This window comes from Camellia sinensis, chromosome 8 (genome assembly GCF_055761805.1).
Source record: "Camellia sinensis isolate YWXY chromosome 8, ASM5576180v1, whole genome shotgun sequence".
NCBI classification, from domain to species: Eukaryota; Viridiplantae; Streptophyta; class Magnoliopsida; order Ericales; family Theaceae; genus Camellia; species Camellia sinensis.
In genome coordinates this window covers 59,634,979-59,654,124 of record NC_138968.1, presented here as the reverse complement: position 1 = coordinate 59,654,124, position 19,146 = coordinate 59,634,979, and the positions used below count along the sequence as shown (strand labels likewise).

General features: G+C 39.9%; 1 protein-coding gene and 1 pseudogene across 6 annotated transcripts in view; one reads left to right on the top strand and one right to left on the bottom strand.

Annotated features, from left to right (window-relative positions):
* LOC114282730 (uncharacterized) overlaps nucleotides 1–19,146 on the bottom strand; it is an 86,448-nt gene that overhangs the window by 12,547 nt on the left and 54,755 nt on the right. The window lies entirely within an intron of this gene.
* On the top strand, nucleotides 7,736–8,413 carry LOC145796943 (large ribosomal subunit protein uL18 pseudogene; annotated as a pseudogene).

The following is a 19,146-nucleotide window of genomic DNA, read 5'->3' as shown; positions in this document are numbered from 1 at the left end:
GTTTGTATTTCACATGGATGACTACTTGTTTATTATTAATCTATCTGTAGTGTAATGTAATAGGATTTTATAATTGTGAGTTCCATTGAATAGTAGTGTTAACGACACATTTCCAATACAAAATGCAGAAAATGGATCTGGGTATTTTACAATCAAAATGCATCATGGAGGTGTGGTGAGGTATATTCCATAGAGGCTTTACAGTGGTGGTATGGTAAGTCATTTTGACTTTTGTCATTTAGATCAAGTTTCCATTACAGAGTTTTGTTGCATGGCTAAGGAATTAGGACATAGGCCAAGTAATAACTATTCCAGTAATGTTAGTGGTTATGGTGGGATGGAGTTACTAAAATCTAATGCTGATGTATTGATGTTGGACACATGTGGATGAAAATAGAGTAATAGATGTTTATATAGGACACAATTGGATGATTATGTAAGTACACAAAGTAGTCAAGTAGGCTCAAGTGTAGAAACAAGTAAGGGTAAAGCGGTAATGCTTGATGTTGAATTGAAGCAAGATAAAGATAGTGATGCCTATGATCTTGACCAGTCAGACTCATCCTCTGATGAGTCTGAAAAATATGATGACAGTGACTATGAGCAAGGTGATGATGATGCTTTCTATGATAAACATTTTGACAAAGATGTGGAATTTGGTGGCTTAGGAAGTAAAAAGGATGCTATGGGTGATGTGGCTGACAATGATGACCTACAAAGCATGGACAACTCATCTGATGAGCTAAGAAGCCTTCATAGCTCCTTTGATGAAGATAGTCATTGCACTAGGATTAAGTACCCTATTTTCAGTGAGAGGGACATGCATAATCCTACATTCCAACTTGGCATGGAGTTCAAAACAAATGTGTTGTTTAGAGATGCTGTGAAGGAGTATGCTATTAAATGGGGGCAAACTAATCACATTTACTAAGAGTGACAAACATAGGGTAAGGGCAGAGTGCAAACCTGATTGTCCTTGGGTTTGCTATGCTTCTTTTGTGAAGGGTGAAGGGGTGTTTAGGATCAAAACTTTTGTAGATGAACACACATGCAACAGAACATTTGATGTGCCACATGTGAGTAGTAGATGGATTGTCAATAGGTATTGGGAAAGGATTAGGTTAAACCCTACCTGGCCAATTAAGTCATTGGCAGACACCATTACAACAGAGCACAATGTCAAAGTTGACCTGCAGAAAGTGAGAAGGGCAAAAATTAAGGCTCTCACAATGATTGAGGGTATTGCAACTGAACAATTTGCAATGTTTTGGGGTAATGTAGAAGAGATTAGAAGTAGTAATCCAGGAACAACAATTTCCATGAAGGTGAAAGAAGTTCCAAAAGTTCATGAAGAGGATGAGCAAATGTCCAAGTTTAAGAGATTGTATTTGTGTTGGCGTCCATTGAAGAGTTTCCCAAATGCTTGTAGGCTAGTCATTGGAGTGGATGGTTGTCATTTGAAGGGGACACATGGTGGAGTGTTGTTGACTGTAGTGGGGATAGATGCAAATAATTGTATATTCCCATTGGCCTATGCCATTGTTGAGAAGGAGAAGAAGAAAACATGGTTGTGGTTTTTGAATTTGTTGGGGCAAGACTCGAATATTGTAAATTCTCATTGTTACATTTTCATGAGTGACAAACAGAAGGGCCTAATTGATGCAGTGGCTGAGCTCTTTCCAAATGCCTCACACAGGTTTTGTGTAAGGCATTTGTACAACAATTTCAAGGGTCAATTTAAGGGTAGGGTATTGAAGGATTTGTTATGGAAGGTAGCCAGGGCAAGCACTGTTGGTGTATTCACCAAAGTTACGGAAGAAATGAAAGGAGTTGATGGACAAGCATACAATTGGTTGGCTGGAAGAGCACTAATCCATTAGATGGCTGGAAGAGCACCAATCCATTGGAGTAGGAGTCACTTCTACAGTTTCCCCAAGTGTGACATTTTGTTGAATAATCTTTATGAGTGTTTCAATGCAAGCATATTGCAGGCTAGGGATCAACCTGTGCTGTCCATGTTAGAGAAGATAAGAGTTTTGTTAATGGAAACAGTTCAAAAAAGAAATGAAGCAATGAAAAGGTACAACAAAAGTGATATATGTCCTAAGATTCAGAAGATTTTGGAAAAGCTAGATGGATTCCTAGATGGAATGGGAGTTCCCAATATGAAGTTGTTGGCCCATATGGTAAGCAATATAAGGTGGACTTCAAAGAATGGACTTGTGGATGTAGGAAATGGGATCTGTCAAGCCTTCCTTGTGTCCATCTTGTGGCTGCTGCGAACTATATGGGTGAAGAACCAGAAAAGTATGTGCACCATTACTATAAAGTTGAAACCTACCTGAGGATTTATGAGAACATGTTGACTCCAATCAATGGCAGACAAATGTGGCCAAGATGGGAGGCCAAGACTGAATAAGAGGACAGAAACAGATGTCCCAATTGATGCAACTGATTCAAGTAAGTTGGGAAGGAGGGGAACTCAGATGACATGGAAGAATTGTGACAAGTTGGGACACAACAAGAGGACATGCAAAGTCAAAGGCCAATTCACCTACCTGAAAGATCTTGTGAGTTCAAGTCAAGTAATTCATATTTTTTTATGCATTTTGTTAACTTACACATTGCTAACTTTTGTGCTTTAGTTTTTGCAGTCCCAGCATGAAGGAAGCCAATGTCAGGCCTAGACTGAAGGGAGCCAAACTGAAAATCAAGTAAAAGGAAGTCTAGTTGGGAGTCAGATTACAAAAGCAACTCAAGTTAGGAAGAAGGAGCTGGCTGTAAGTTTTGCAAAGGCCCTATTTGTTAATTTACAGATGTCTTCCTTGCATATGTCCAAACAATGATGATGGCTATTGCAGGTAAAAAAGAGAAAGGTTATGAGAACAAGTGACTCAACTCCATTGCATGCAAATCAGGACGTGCAAGGGTCTGCAGTAACTTCCAATACTAACATTACTGTGCAAGCTCAAATGAGATGGAGAGGAAGAGTGGTGTACAATGCTTGTGTTGTCAAATCTGTTATGGGTCAAACCAAGAATGCAACTGACACAAAGTAATGAATGTGAAGGACCACTGTTGTTTTTTTTATTTAATAATGTTGGAGAAGGTTTTTTTGCTACTTTTGTTCATGGAATACAATGTAATGAATGTGAATGTTTTTGCTACTGTTGTTCATATTCCATAACCTTCATAGTGGTAGGGGCTTTTTGTACATTTGAAGCCAAGTTTTTGTATTGGCTGCCCCTTTCTTAGTATATGTTTTGCACAACATGAATGACAAGTGTGTCAATTGATCAACATTTGAATGATAATTTACTGTATTTTTGCTGCTGTTTCCAAGTCATGATGTTCATTGGTGATGTTCACAATTGTTGATATTCATTGTTCATTGAATTTGGAGTGACAATTATGGTCACAGATTGTGTACCTACTTCTGTATGATTCCTTTGTCTATGTCAAAGTCACCAAACACAAAATAATCAAGACAACATTAATAAGTCACCAAGCACACAATTTTCATCTCAAAAACATATTTTCTATTAACAACACTTCACCCATTGCATATGATTCATAAACAAGATACAAACTCCATTCATTCTTACAGTACCATATAACTTCAAACTTTACAATACAAACCATATTCCTACAACCAACCATGACAAAACCAAGCAAATCCATAGTTTCCTTTCTCTTCCAGTCCTTCTCTTCAGTTGTGCTTCCATCTTAGTCAACTTCTTCAACAGCCCAGGAATTATTTGCACTGCCCGATTGCACATGGGTGGGTCTATCCAGGTAAAGTGATTGCAACCACTATTAGGGCAACTAAGAAATCTCCGCCCAGGATTTGTGTCGGTCCATGCTATGTGTATCAGCCTTCTTCTTCCACAAACATTCCAAAACATCTCGTCTACACCACTTGCGTTCCAGCTACCTTGATTTCTTGAGCTTCGATTGTTCCTCATTTCTTCTCTCCCACTGATTTCATAGATGCTCTGTTTTTTTCTTCTATTTTTGCAGTTGTCCCTGTTTTTATAGGTTAAAGGGAATACAAGGAAAGGTTAGGTTTTGGGGGGAAAGCCCTAATTTTCCCTCCATGTGAAAGTATAGGGGGCCACGTCACCCATTCCGTCCATTTCCTTGACAGAAATAGACAGTAGGGGCAAAATTGAAAGGAATTTACATAGTATAGGAGTACGTGTGAAAATAAGAGTAGTCTTGGGGGGTCTTTGAAAAACGTGACAAAGTATAGGGGTAAAATGAAATAATCTCTTCTTGTTGCTTATCATGGGGTATTAGGAGAGCATTTTTCCGCTTTAGCATTCTGTGTGTACATGTTATTTATCATACCCATTGCTATACCATAAGGCCAGATGCTTAATTAAAATATCTGTTTGGATGCCAGTGGATGGAGGTTGTGTTGCTTATGCTGGAATGTTGTTGAGTCTTATGTTGCTGAGTTTGTGTTTTTTTTTTTTTTAGGGCCGAGTTGTACAAAATGCTTTCCAAAATGCAAGAGATCAAAGCATAACCGGAGACAGTCTATATTTATATGCCTCAGATAGTAATGTTAGCATTATTAAAATCGGAATACGAATATATGTAGACTATAAAAATCACACCATGACTTTGTAGAAGCATATCTTTTTGATCGGGGTGAGTTGGGTGCACGAGTCATGAGTTTCCTAGTTTTTCCAAAAGATTAGGTAGCGACTTTGAGATCTGGTGATAGTTCATTTTCTGGCAAAGGTTTTGCAATAAAATAGATTTTCTATTCAAATTGCCAGATTTGGACTCTCTCTCATTCACGTTTCACATTACACTTGTGGAACTAGATCAGGAGATCAACAGTCTAAACTGTTCAGTAACCCCGAAAAGGCATCCCACAGTTGTCTTCTTCTTTTTATTGTACTTTAGTCTTTGATTCATTATTGATTTATTACATACGAATATTTTCCCTTCAACTTTGTATCATGGTATCAGAGCTCTCGTGACCTCTCTCTCTGCATCAGCGCTGGTCTCTCTCTTTTGAATTTTCCTGTTCTCTCTCATTGGGTAGACCGTTGCAACCCACTTAGAGTTTGACCAAACTGGTTATTTTGGTTGTCTCTTTGTCATTTGTTCTTTTCAGATAAGAGACTGACCTTTATGTTCTGTTGATTGACTTATCAGATATTTTGGGTTGTGATTAATTCGCAGCATCATAGCTGATATCATCGAAGCACTGTTCGCAGCAGTTCGACTTTGCAGGTTCTGTTCGTCGCAACTTCAATCCAGCTTCAGTTTCGCAGTGGCAGTCCTACTTCAGTTCAACAATTTCAGTTCACAGCCTTGATGAATCAGTCTTGATTGCGATTTTGCCACTTGGTTCTTCCTTGATCTGTTTCTTCTGCTTGTCTTTGTTGGTGGGTGATCCGACTGTGACACCCCAAAGAATGCCAAGCGCTATAACTATATTATTATTCATCCTTGAATATCTTAAATTAAACTGACTATTTCATAACACAAAATACTAAAGGTAAGACCTAGAAATGAGTGGTTAGGAAGCTTTGAATGTGTGAATCTTACTATCAACTGTAAGACTATGGAACTAGTCACCTCATGAACGTTGCAAGCAAGTGCATGTCACATCAAAAGCATTTTTACCTGACATGACCGAATACTTACCTTAATTTGATTACCTTACAATACTCTAGAGATAGAAATACAAATTGATAAGATGGAAACCTTGGAAGACGAATATGTTAAAATTGATGTATTATTGATTGATATATTTTGTTATGTTTACAATGATTCCTATATATAGAAGAGAAGAATAGGTAGTAGGTGGAGTAGGTGAAGTGGAGTAGGTGAAGTGGGTGGAGTAAGTGAAGTGGGTGAAGTAGGTGATAGGTTTTAACAGCCCCCCGCAAACTCAAGGGGGATAGAAACTAACCAACTTGAGTTATCCCCCTTGAGTTTGGAGAGAGTAACAAAACAAGAAAATACATAAAAATAAAAGAGGATAGGAGACACTGTATGGTCGTGTCAGACCGTTGGTGAATGCACTGTATGGTGGTGTCATAACGTTGTAGAGGACACTGTATGGTTGTGGCAGACCGTTGTAGCAGATAAAGTCTGGACAGGTGACGAGGTCACACCGGACCGATGGAGAAGCTAACCGGAATCAATGTCGGGACAGTTTTATGTGGTCATGCCGGACCGTTGAAAAAGCTAACCGGAATCAAATGTCGGGACAGTTTAGGGGGTCATGCCGGACCGTTGAAAAAGCTAACCGGAATCAAATGTCGGGACAGTTTATGGGGTCATGTCGGACCGTTGGAAAAGCTAACCGGAATCAATGTCGGGACAGTTTTATGTGGTCATGCCGGACCGTTGGAAAAGCTAACCGGAATCAATGTCGGGACAGTTTATGGGGTCATGTCGGACCGTTGTAGAATACACTGGATGATGGTGTATATAGGCTGCCCAAATATATATACATGGATATATATACCGAGCCCTCAAAAGTCGCGCCCTCAAAAGGCGCGCCCACTGCATCAAAAGTCGTGCCCGACAGAAAGCATCAAACGGCGAGCCATCAAAAGGCGCGCCAGACACCCGGCGAGGCACGTGAGCGACAGAGCGGTGTGTCGGCCGCGTCGTCATTGTCGATATAAACCAATGCGGAGGCTGTGGCTAAGGCAGAGGCTGAGACAAAAACCTGCTAAAAACCTCTGAAAAAAAACTCTTCGGTGTCTGAGAGAGAAACTCTGTAATACTCTGTAACACTCTGTTGCCCAGAAAATGGCCTCGTCTTCCCGTGGTCTGCTCACTCTCTTCCCCGACCTCAACGAGTCAACAAGAGAGATAACTGGTGCGGTGGCCAGTGAAGCGCAACCAAACACCTCTGGTTTTGCTCCGTTGAACTTTCCGATGCGGTCTGTGGAGCAAAAAATGGCGGTGCAAACTAATATTGAGGCCAATCAGTATACTTTGAAGTCATGTGTGGAAACCATGACGGCGGTCACAAACTTGTCGCACTGGCTGCACAGTAGGACAAATGAGGTACAGCAGTTAAACGCCCAACTGGCTCTGCTCCAACGCATGTATAATGATGCGCGAGCAGAGATAAGTGTGCTAAAGGCGGAAAATAAGGAGCTGAAGCGGAAGGCCACCGTTATGTTCCGATTTGGAGATCCGCCATATGCTGTAGTGGAGGAGCAGGGAGGAGGCAACTTGCTTGGTGGTCTAGGAAGCACGGAGGTTGGGCAGTCACGGGACACCCAAGAGAAAAGCAAGAAGAAGAAACCGGCAGCAGAGTAGAGAAGAAAAATCCCGCCTGTGGATGTGGTTGTTGTGTGTGGGTTGTTGTTTTTTTTTTTTTTTTGGTGTAAAATGGTGATCGGAGTGAGCCCCGACATGAATAAAATGAGTTTGGTGTGCAGTTCGTCTTCTTCTTCTTCTTCCCTTTTTTTTTTTTTTTTTTTTTTTTGGGTGCAAAGAAATAATAATGGAAAAAAGATTAAAAAGAAAGTGAAAGAAAAATAAAAAAAGAAAGAAATAATAAGAATATATGTGAAATCAAAACGAGAGAGTGAGGGAAAAAAGAGATTGGTTCACGTGGGTTTCGTGGCCCAAGGTTTTGTGAAAACCTGCAATGGGTTTGGTATTTTTTTTTTTAAATAATAATAATAATAATATAGTAATGGCGAAAGCATGTGCCCGGTGGGTTGGAAAGTGAAAAAATGAGAGAGAGAAAGTGGGGTACATGATGATGAGGATGATAATAATAATAAAACGAATAAAAAAATTAGTTTTGTGTAATGTAGCTGCTTATGCTCATGAACTGTCTCATTTTGGGCTGGAAGTGGGCCTCACAAACTATGCTGCAGCTTATTGCACCGGACTTCCGTCGGGTTCTGAAAATGCTCGAGATGGATGATGAGTATCAGTGAAATGTTGAGGCAACCGGAGAGGATTACTCTGTTGAACCAGCAGAGAGCAGAAGGCCTTTCCGTGCTCTCCTAGATGTTGGCCTTCTACGAACGACCACTGGAAATCGTGTTTTTGGTGCTCTCAAGGGAGCCTTAGATGGTGGGCTTGATATTCCGCACAGTGACAAGAGGTTTGCTGGTTTCAGTAAAGACAGTAAGCAACTTGATGCTGAGGTTCACCGCAAATACATCTATGGAGGCCATGTTTCTGCATAAATGGCGACTCTGATGGAAGATGAGCCAGAGAAGTACCAGTCTCACTTTTGCGAATACATAAAGAGAGGTATTGAGCCTGATGGCATAGAGGAGATGTACAAAAGGGTTCATGCAGCAATACGCGCTGATCCGAGGAAAGGAAGGCCAGCTTGATAGAGAGGTAAAATGCTCTCAACTCTGCTGCCCCTGCTGATGATGGTGATGACAAGGAGGAAAGAGGGGAGTGAGAGCATGTGTAGAGGTCCGGCGGCGGCCAAGGCGAGGCTGCCGCCCGCCGGTGAAGCAGAATTACTAGCTTCTTAACCTTGCTTTGATACCATGTTAAAATTGATGTATTATTGATTGATATATTTTGTTATGTTTACAATGATTCTTATATATAGAAGAGAAGAATAGGTAGTAGGTGGAGTAGGTGAAGTGGAGTAGGTGTAGTGGAGTAGGTGAAGTGGGTGGAGTAGGTGTAGTGGAGTAGGTGAAGTGGGTGAAGTAGGTGATAGGTTTTAACAGAATATAATTAGTAAGAAATGTAGAAGTGGAAGACATGCCTTGATAAAACAAACTAAAGAAGAGAAATACTTGAAGATTACTAAGAGTTGGGGGATACCTTAAGTTTAAGATTTGTCAATGCTAGAATGTGCCTATGCACTAATTGAAGAGCTTAAAGATCCTAAACTAATGTGCTCATCATTTTAATACTATATGTCATTTTGCCAAACAGGATTAGTGTTAATTAAGTAGGATTAATTAAGCTTAATCATGATTAATTAAGTTAAGCAAGATTAAGTTAAACCTTGATTAATAATAACTAAGATTGATTAATTAAAATAATGACGAGGATTAAGAATTTGGTGAAGCAAACAAGTAGGTGATGGTACTATAAGTTTTCTGAATGAAACTGTATATTCAATTGTGTGCTAATACAAAGAATACATTTGATTATATAGTAAACCTAATCCTAGGACTAAAAAGGAAACACTGCCATATCTATACACCTATACAATCTCTCAGAAAAGGAAACACTGCCATATATATAAACCTAACTTAATATTCTAGGTGTTGTAGCAAAAAACACTGAGAGTTTGTTAAGAAGAAACTGAAACCGAGTAATAGTGTGAGTCTTAGTAAAAAAGTCAGGAAGTTACAAAGCCGAAGAGACGAAAGGAAGCGAGATAAAGTCAAACTGCAGATGCTGACAGACAAAGTGACAATCAATCTCGATGTGCTTTGTTCACTCATGGAAGATAGTGTTATGGGCAATATGAATAACACTACAATTATCACAATAAAGGGAGGTTGGAGAAGACTGAGGGACGCCCAAGTCAAAGAGAAGACAACGAAGACAGACAACTTCAGCAGTCGTGTGAGCCATAGCACAGTACTCAGCTTCGGCAGTAGCATGAGCAACAACAGTTTGTTTCTTACTTTTTCAAGAAATCAAGGAATCGCCAAGAAAGATACAAAAACCAGAAGTGGACTTACGATCTATAACATCACCAACCCAATCAGCATTAGCATAGGGGACTAAAGCCAAGGAAGAAGCAGAGGACAACAACAATCCTTGGAAGATAGTATCGTGAAGATAGTGAAAAATCCAAACCAAAACAGCCCAATGTGTAGAACGAGGAGCAGAAACGAATTGACTAACCACATGAATAGCATAGGTAAGATTGGTATGAGTAATCGTCAGATAGATTAAGCAACCCACAAGCTCCCAATATAAAGTACGATCAGGTAGAGGAATACCATCAGTAGTATTAAATTTCACATTAAGCTCAATGGGGGTATCACAATCTTAGTGTCAGTAAGACCGGCATGGTAAATAACCTCATTTGCATACTTAGCCTAAGACAGACTAATGGAAAGAGACTAATGGAGGTCAAGGGAGAGGGACTTATCAGGTGGGTTGGAACAAGAAGAAGATAGAGCAAGCTCATGGGGAACAACAGAGATGTACTCATCAGGAGGGACCTCAGAAGGAAATGGATTAATATGAACCAAATCCTCTTTGGAAACTGGGGTAGTGAGAGAAGGAAGTTGAGGGAGGCTGTAACCCAAAAAGACACAGGACAGACCGGGTACTCAATTTAGTCCTATCTTTATGGGGTAAAAGGACCAAACAAGTAGCCCCAAACACACGAAGGAGGGAGTAATTGAGAAGTTGAGAAAACAAAGCCTCATAAGGAGACCGACCAGAGAGAAGAGGAGTAGGCATATAGTTGAGAAGAAAAGCAACTAATAAGAACTATCTCACCCCCAAACAGAGCTGGAACAGAGGTAAAGAGAATGAGAGACTTAGCTGTCTTAAGAAGATGACGGTTGTTAGGAATTACCATTCCTAACCAAGATCGGTGAGACACGAAATAATAAACAAGGAAGAAAAAATGAATCAAACAAATCACACACACAAGAACACAAGGATTTACATGGTTCACCTTAGAATAGGGCTACGTCCACGACTGCTGCAATTTTCACTATGACAAAAAAAATACAACTCTCTTTTAACCTAAAAGAAGCTCCCTCTCATGTATTTATAAGTATAGAATTAGGGTTACACAGAAGCAACATGTGAATTACGAAAGTACCCAAAAAATTTCGGCCTACCCCCCTTGCACCCCCTTCCCCTTGGAGGAGGCCCCCCCCAAACCCCCTGTTAGACCCAATGTTTGAGTGAACAGTACTTATTAGGGTCCACTGACCCAATAGATGTTTACGTTCAACGTGACCATTTTGGGCAGGTAGCACGGATACGGATACGGATACGGGATATGGGTACGATACGATACGGATACGGCGATACGACAAAATTTGAAAAACTAGGATACGGGTACGGCGGGGATACGTTCGTAAAAAATATTATTTTTACAATTTTTAGTAATGTAACATACATAAAAATAAAACTTAAACAATTTTTTGTTCTTTTAAACTAATAATCTAAAATTATTTTATTTAGCACAAAAAAAAATCTAATATTTAGCACAGTAATTAATTTACAAACCATAATGATAGGTTCAACTTTTTTCATAACCAAACACATTTACAACTTATTTTAATTCTTTTAAACTAATAATCTAAAGTATAAAAGCTAACATATAAATGATATCAAATGGGGCCAATGTGAAAACATTAAATTTCTTAGTTTTCATTTCAGAATCTGTAAATTTTACTAGAGAAATTGAGAAAAAAATTTCCCCTATAATCTCAAATTTAATATTGATTTCATTTTATAGATCTTAAAGAATAAAGAGTATATTTAAAAAAAAAAAAAGAAAAAAAGAAAGAAAAAAGAAAAAAATTGTGCATTATAAAAACAACAACAGCCAACAGGAGATTGAAAGAAAGAGAGAGGAGAGCAAGATGAGACGAAAGAGGAAGAGGGAGAGATCGAGCGAGAGCGAAAGAGAGAGTGAGTGAGATCGAGTTTATCAGTCCAGAGAGATCGAGCGAGAGCGAGAGCGAGAGCGAGAGGGAGTGGGAGAGAGAGACAGTGAGATCGAGCGAGAGGGAAAGAGAGAGGAAGGGAAAGGGAGAGAGAGAGGGACGAACCTGATCGACGACGACGACGACGACGATGCTGCTATTTGCGAACCTGATCTACGACGCTACTGTCCAGAGAGACGACGCTGCTGTTCCTCCTTCTTTGCTGCTGCTGCTGCTTGGTTGGTTGTTTTTTTTTGTTTTATTTTACATAACTTTTGTTATTTTACAATTTGACCCCATTATAAGTTTTTTAAATTATTTTTTCGCCCCGCCGTATCCCTAAAGTATCCGAGCGTATCCCAAATGTATCTGAAATTCAAAAAATTAAAAAAAAAAATAGGATACTTATTTGCCGTATCCGATACGTATCCCGCCATATCGTACGCGTATCCGTATCCGATACGCGTACGGGGCCATTTCGGAGTATCCGTGCTTCATATGGTGTATTAGTACAGGAAGTCTGGTGAATGGTTACCTAAATTAGTCAAATACTCATAGAACGCAGTTTAAAATATTCTCCACCCAAGTCAGGCCGTAATAATTTAATAGTAGATAAAAACTGTGCAGTGACCATAGACTGAAAAGTACAGCATATATGGTAAAAGTCAAGACTTATGAGTCATAAGATAAACTCTAGTGTAACGAATATAGCCATCAACAAATGACACATAGAATTCAGAACCCCCTTTAGTGAGAGCAAGAGAAGGATCCCAGACATCAATATGAACTAAAGAAAACGGTGCATCAGATATAAAAGTACTTTTATGGAAAGGTAAGATTGTCATTTTGGTAAGTTTAAACCCCCGACACTCGTCAAGTTGACTAGGAGAAACTTTATCCAATACACCTGACTGAGCTAATGACTGTAGGCGGTCAGTAGACAAATGCCCTAATCTGGAATGCCACAAATAGAAAGAACTTGATGGAGAATTTAATTGAAAGAGAGAGAGGCAATTGGAGAGGTAGTCATAGCCAGATGCAAGCTCTCCACCACATAGAGGTCTCTAATTCTACGGCCAGTCCCAATCTGCCGCTTGGACATCCAATCTTGCATAGAGCAGATAGAAGAAGAAAAGATAACATCAAAACCGGAGACATCAAGCTGATTTATAGATAATAAACTGACAAATAACTGAGAAACATATAAGACAGATAGAATAGAGACAGTAGACATAACAGACAATAGGATAGACCCAACAAATATTATAGACATACCAAACCCATTAGCAGCATTGACAGTAATAGAAAAGGGAGGAGTACAATTTTGGAGTAAGGAGAGATGAGGAGTTATATGATGAGAGACACCAGAGTAAAAAATCCAAATAGACGAAGAGATACCTGAAGAAGACCCAAGCAAACCTGAATGAAGAGAGGAAACAATTGAGGCAGACGGGAAGGGATGGAAGGTAGACAATATATGCTGAAGCTAAGCAATCGGAGCACTCAAGGAAGCCAAGTCAAGATCAAGATCAAGAACTGAAGTAGATGCAGTATAAGCGACAGGAGCCTGGAAATTACTTGGAGGAGAAGGGCAAAACTGGGTCTGAGACTGCTAAGAGGATGCAGCAGACAGACATCTCTTCTTGGGACAGTGATACTTCCAATGACCCGCCTGTTGGCAGAAGGCACACTCATCTGAAGCCAGTGACCTTTGGGGGTTGTAGTGTAATAAGCCTGAACACTAGGGTATTAAGTATAATACCCAAGCAGAATCTGAGAACAATAGTACTATATCACAAAGCAAATCAAGGACTAGAGACAGCCTGAAGGAGACGAACAACCAAATCAAGAGCCAGAGAGAGTCTGAAGGAAAACTAGAATCCGAAGTCAAAGTCAGAGATGTGTGAGTGCGAACACAATCGCGAACCAGACGCAAAGAGAGAGAATTGTGATGCTGATGTTCACGAGCTAGAAACCACAGGGGTTAACCACAAAGGCAAGCCAAAGAAAGAAGACGAGCTGCAAGGAGTCGACGACTAGATGAGTTAAACCGCTGGATGGGTGCAACTACCAGATAGCACAAACAAAGAGGAAATCCAGATGGGTCGACTAAGACGAGGCACAATCACGAGCAAATGGGTCACAAACAGATGAGTGATAGGTCACACACCCAAGTCGAACCAGAATGAGCCTCAGAAAAGAAAGCATGAATACGAACAAGAGAGCAATGGTGACGGCTCTAGGGTTTCGGATCAGAGAGCGGTTCTGATACCATGTTAGTTTTCTGAATGAAACTGTATATTCAATTGTGTGCTAATACAAAGAATATATCTGATTATATAGTAAACCTAATCCTAAAACTAAAAAAGAAACACTGCTATAATTATACACTTAAAATACTGCCATAGTAAACCTAACCCTAAGAATAAAAAGGAAACACTGCCATATAAATACACCTATACAATCTCTCAGAAAAGGAAACACTGCCATATATATAAATCTAACATAATATTCTCATAGGTACACCTCCCTTTTTGTCCCACCTAGCCCTTGTTTTTGCTAGCTTTTTGTCTTACCTTTAAATAGAACCAAATCAAGAATTAAAAGGGAGAAAAATCTGATGGAGAAAGAAAAGGCTAGAAGAAAGGAGAAGAAAGGAGAAAGAAAAAGAGAGTTTCAAGAAATTCATCAAAATTCACCCTTCAATCATTCTAAGGTGAGATTTCAACTCTAATTCTTGTAGTGATCCCTCCTAACACCTAAGATTGAGAAGAAATTAGAATTAATATGAGTTAGTAATGGAGTTATGGAAGAAAGAAAGAAGAAAAGATGAATAAGTTGAAGAACAAGCTAGGTGGCTTAGGTTTTTAACATTCTAATCTTGATTTTGATATTCTTGATGCATTAGAAGTTTCATCTTCATGTTTTCATTATATCTCTAAGAAGTTTTGCAAGTTTAATTTCATGTTTAGAAAGCTTAAAAAGATATGGTTTGAGTAAAAGCTAGAGTTCATAAATTCTCTAAGAAATCTTGTTGTTTGATCTTATTTTTGATGTTCTTGATACAAGAAGCCTTGTTTTCATACTTCCCTACGATTTTCTAGAGTTTTTAAAAGCCTAAATTTTGGACACAAGCAAGAAATTTCGAACAGCCACTTCCGCACATGCGGCCAGACCTTTCAGAAACCATTTTTGGGACTGCACAAAACCACACGTGCGGCCCTAATCCCTGCACATGTGGCACCCCTGTTTCAGCCCAACTTCAAATGGGCATATATCTCTCCCATCTGGACACGGTTTTAAGCGATTCTTAAGTCTAAATTCAAGCCTTGAAAGTCTAGTTTCCAATGGTGGTGGTCTCACATCCAAATTCTAAGTATACAAAATGATATGTTTAAATTAGTGAAGGCTGCTCATTTCTTCCTAACCATTTCATGCTAATTCCTCTCCTAGCTTTCCCTTTCATTTCTTCCTATTTCCTTAAACCTTAAACATCTAAACATGATATTTTTTAATGCAAAGCATACAAAATTGTTGTGGAATACTTAAGGCCCTTCAACGTACGTCTTTGGCACACTCCAATATTCATCAAGCCTTAATCACCTAGGATGCTTCTAGGCATGCATTTGACACTTCATTTAGACTAGGAATAAGCTTAGAAAGACCTTCAACAATCTAAGAAAATAATTAAGAAATATTAAGGTAAGTTTAGGGAATTGAATTGAAGTTAGAGCTTGTAAATTGAATTGTGTTCAATGCCTTCTTCATGTTCTATGTAGGTCAAGCATTTGGAGGAAGAAAACACCCTTGGTTCAAGAGCCATTTGTGAATAGTAGTGTAGTAAAGTTATGTTTAATAAGCTATGTTTCAAATGCAAAACCTATGTTATGTTTATGAAAGCTATGCTAATGATTTATCATGAATGAGCACCCTATGCTCTTCTATCATGTATGGAGATGATGTTAGAATATTCATTTATATATTTGTAATTATCTGTTTCCTGATTTCATGCCTTAAGGCTCTCCTTGTAAGTTATGTTACTTAATTAATATAAAAGGGAATGAATTGATATTCATTCACCAAGGTTTGATTTTACCTAAACAAACATGGTATCAGAGCCCAAACCCTAAACCCAGCTTCTTCCGCCACCTTCCATCACCACTCTGAAAAAAACCCATCTCCAGCCAACCCACCACCACCATTTTTCAGTATCTCATTTAGCTATCTGGGGCTTGCGCACGCTGCAGCAGGCCTTCCAGGCTCAACCGACAGCCGTCGGAGGCCATAGAGGCCAGGACGACACCAGTCAGAGGTAACCCAGGACCAGACGACTTCCGCTAGGGCTTGCGCACGCAGTAGCAAGCCTTCCAAGCTCAGCCGACAACCGTCGGAGGCCATCTAAGCCAGGACGAAGCCAGTCGGAGGTCACCCAGGACCTGACGCCTTCCATCAGAGTTCACCCAGGACTAGACGACACCTTTTGGCAGTTCGACTGTCTGTTTAAGTCTAGTCGACAGTCTTTTTGTTCCTCTGTGGCTCTCGCATGTCTCTGTGAGGTTTGGTACTGATATATTGATCATAAAAAATAAAATAAAAATAAAAATAAAAATAAAAAAACTTGTTTTGATTGAGGAAAGTAAGGCAGAGTGTTCTGGAGAAGCAGTTGGCATACTTGATTCCACTCCAGCCCCAGTTGGCTTGTCCTCTGATAGGGTATCTGGCCTGTCTTCTTCTGAGTTTGAGGATGTTTTGCGTCACTTGTTGAACCGCCAGTCTTCTGCCACTCCTCCGGATGCATCCTCTTCTTCATTTGCCCGATCAGGTAACTTCGCCTCTCTTTCCAGTGCTTTCCTATCCTATAAGTCTATCCCATGGGTTATTGATTCTAGTGCCTCAGATTATATGTCTAGATCTTCTGATCTTTTCTCCGACTATAAGCCCTCTTCAGGACACGACAAAGTTTGCATTGCAGATGGTACTATTTCTTCTGTCTCTAGAAAAGGTTTAATTCGTGCCACTCCTACCCTTCCTCTCTCTTCAGTTTTACATGTTCCTAATTTCTCTACTAATCTTTTATCCTTGAGTCGTCTTACTCAGGATTTGAATTGTAGTGTGACTTTTTTCCCTGATCATTGTCTTTTTCAGGACCTTATCACGGGGAGGACGATTGGCAGTGGTAAAGCAGAACATGATCTCTATATCTTGGATCAGGCTGACAAGGTTACACATCATTCTATCCAGTCTCCAACCACTAAGAACAATTTATGGTTGTGGCATCGACGTCTTGGTCATTCCTCTTTTTATCTGCTTCAACATTTATTTCCTTTACCACAAATAATGTGTCTGACTTTCAATGTGAGTCTTGTCAACTAGGCAAACAAACACGAGCTTCTTTTGCTCCTCGTATTAATAAAAGTGCAGTTCCTTTTTCTTTAATACATTATGATGTTTGGGGTCCATCTCGTGTTGTGTCATTGAAAGGCCATAGATGGTTTGTCACGTTTATCGATGATTTTTCCGGTACTACTTGGGTGTATCTCATGAAAGAAAAGAGTGAGGTTTTCTCTGTGTTTCAAAATTTTTATAAAATGCTTTGTACTCAATTTGGGACTGTTGTCAAAATTTTACGTTCTGATAATGAGGGTAAATATATTGATTCGGGGTCATAGAGATATTTTTCCACTCATGGCATTATCCATCAAACTTCTTGCACCAATACCCAGCAACAAAATGGGGTCGCAGAGCGCAAGAATCGTCATCTTCTTGACATGGCTCAGTGTATGTGTTTTTCTATGGGTGTGCCTTGGTCCCATTAGGGCAAGGCCGTTCTCACCGCTGCCTATCTCATTAATCGTCTTTCTACTCTAGTATTGCATAAAAAGGCTCCTCTCCAGGTTCTCTTAGGGTCCGCGTCTCTGTTTTCCATTTCTCCAAAAATCTTTGGGTGTGTTTGTTTTGTTCACAATCATTCCCCTACTCGTGATAAGTTGGACCCTCGTTCTCTCAACTGTGTTTTCCTCGGCTACTCCCCTACTCAAAAGGGATATAAGTGTTATGATCCTCCTTCTCGTAAGTAGTTTGTGTCCATGAACGTCACATTCTTTGAGTCCCAGTCTTACTTCTTGTTTTCTTCGGTGCCCCAGTCATCCCTTTAAGGGGAGCCTTCATGTGAAGAGATTCCTGTTGTCCCTGTTACTCCTATGGTGGAATCATTTGTTCCTCCACCACATATTGCTGAGACTATAGACTTTAATGCCACCAACGACAGGGAAGGGCAAGTTTATGTCAGGGACAAAGATAGACAGAAAGTTACTTGGATACAAGAGACCATTTCTGCTCACCCATTGCCATCTCCTACTTCTGATAAGAGTCCAGGTAACTTTGACCCTGTTGTTTCTCTCGAGTCCACTGATATTGCTATTCCTGACACTACTGATCTTGATATTCCTATTGCCAAGAGAAAGGGTGTGAGATCTTGCACTCAACATCCTATCTCTAATTTTATGTCATACTCTCATTTGTCATCCTCATATAGAGCTTTTGTATCCAACATTTCTTCTGTGAGTATACCTAATCATTTTTAGGATGCTCTCACTACCTCTAAGTGGAAACTTGCTATGATTGAGGAAATGAAAGCACTTTGTAAGAATGACACTTGGAAATTGACTAAGTTACCTAGGGGCAAACGAACCGTGGGATGCAAATGGATGTATACAGTAAAGCACAAGGCAGATGGTTTAGTTGAGCGTTATAAGGCTCGACTTGTAACAAAGGGTTTTACTCAGACATATGAGGTGGACTATCAAGAGACATTTGCTCCAGCTGCGAAGATGAATTCTGTCAGGGTACTCCTTTCTCTTGCAGCTAATTTGGATTGGCCACTTCACTAGTTTGATGTGAAGAATGCTTTCCTCCATGGTGACCTAGAAGAAGAGGTATATATGAACATTCCCCCTGGTTTTGAAGATCATTAGACAAAGGGGAAGGCATGTCGACTTCAAAAGTCACTATACGGTCTCAAGCAGTCTCCAAGGGCTTGGTTTAAGAGATTTACTCAAGCAATGGTGAAGTATGGTTTCAAATAAAGTTAGGCTGATCATACTCTGTTTGTTAAACATTCCTCCCATGGTAAGACGACGACTCTCATTGTGTATGTGGATGACATAGTGCTTACAGGGGATGATGTTGAGGAAATTCCTCTGCTAAAGAAGTATTTGGCAAGTGAGTTTGAGATCAAAAACTTGGGAAATCTGAAGTATTTTTTGGGTATTGAAGTTGCCAGATCCAAGGATGGGGTTTTCATCTGTCAAAGAAAATATGTCCTTGACCTATTGAAAGAAACAGGGATGCTGGGAAGCAAAGCCTGTGACACTCCTCTAGAGCCTGACCAGAAACTGAGTGATGATATTGGAGGAGCAACTGTTGATAGGGGGAGTTATCAGGGGCTAGTGGGTAAGCTCATTTACTTATCCCATTCTCGTCCTGATATCGCTATTGTAGTTAGTATAGTTAGCTAGTTCATGCATGCTCCTCATGC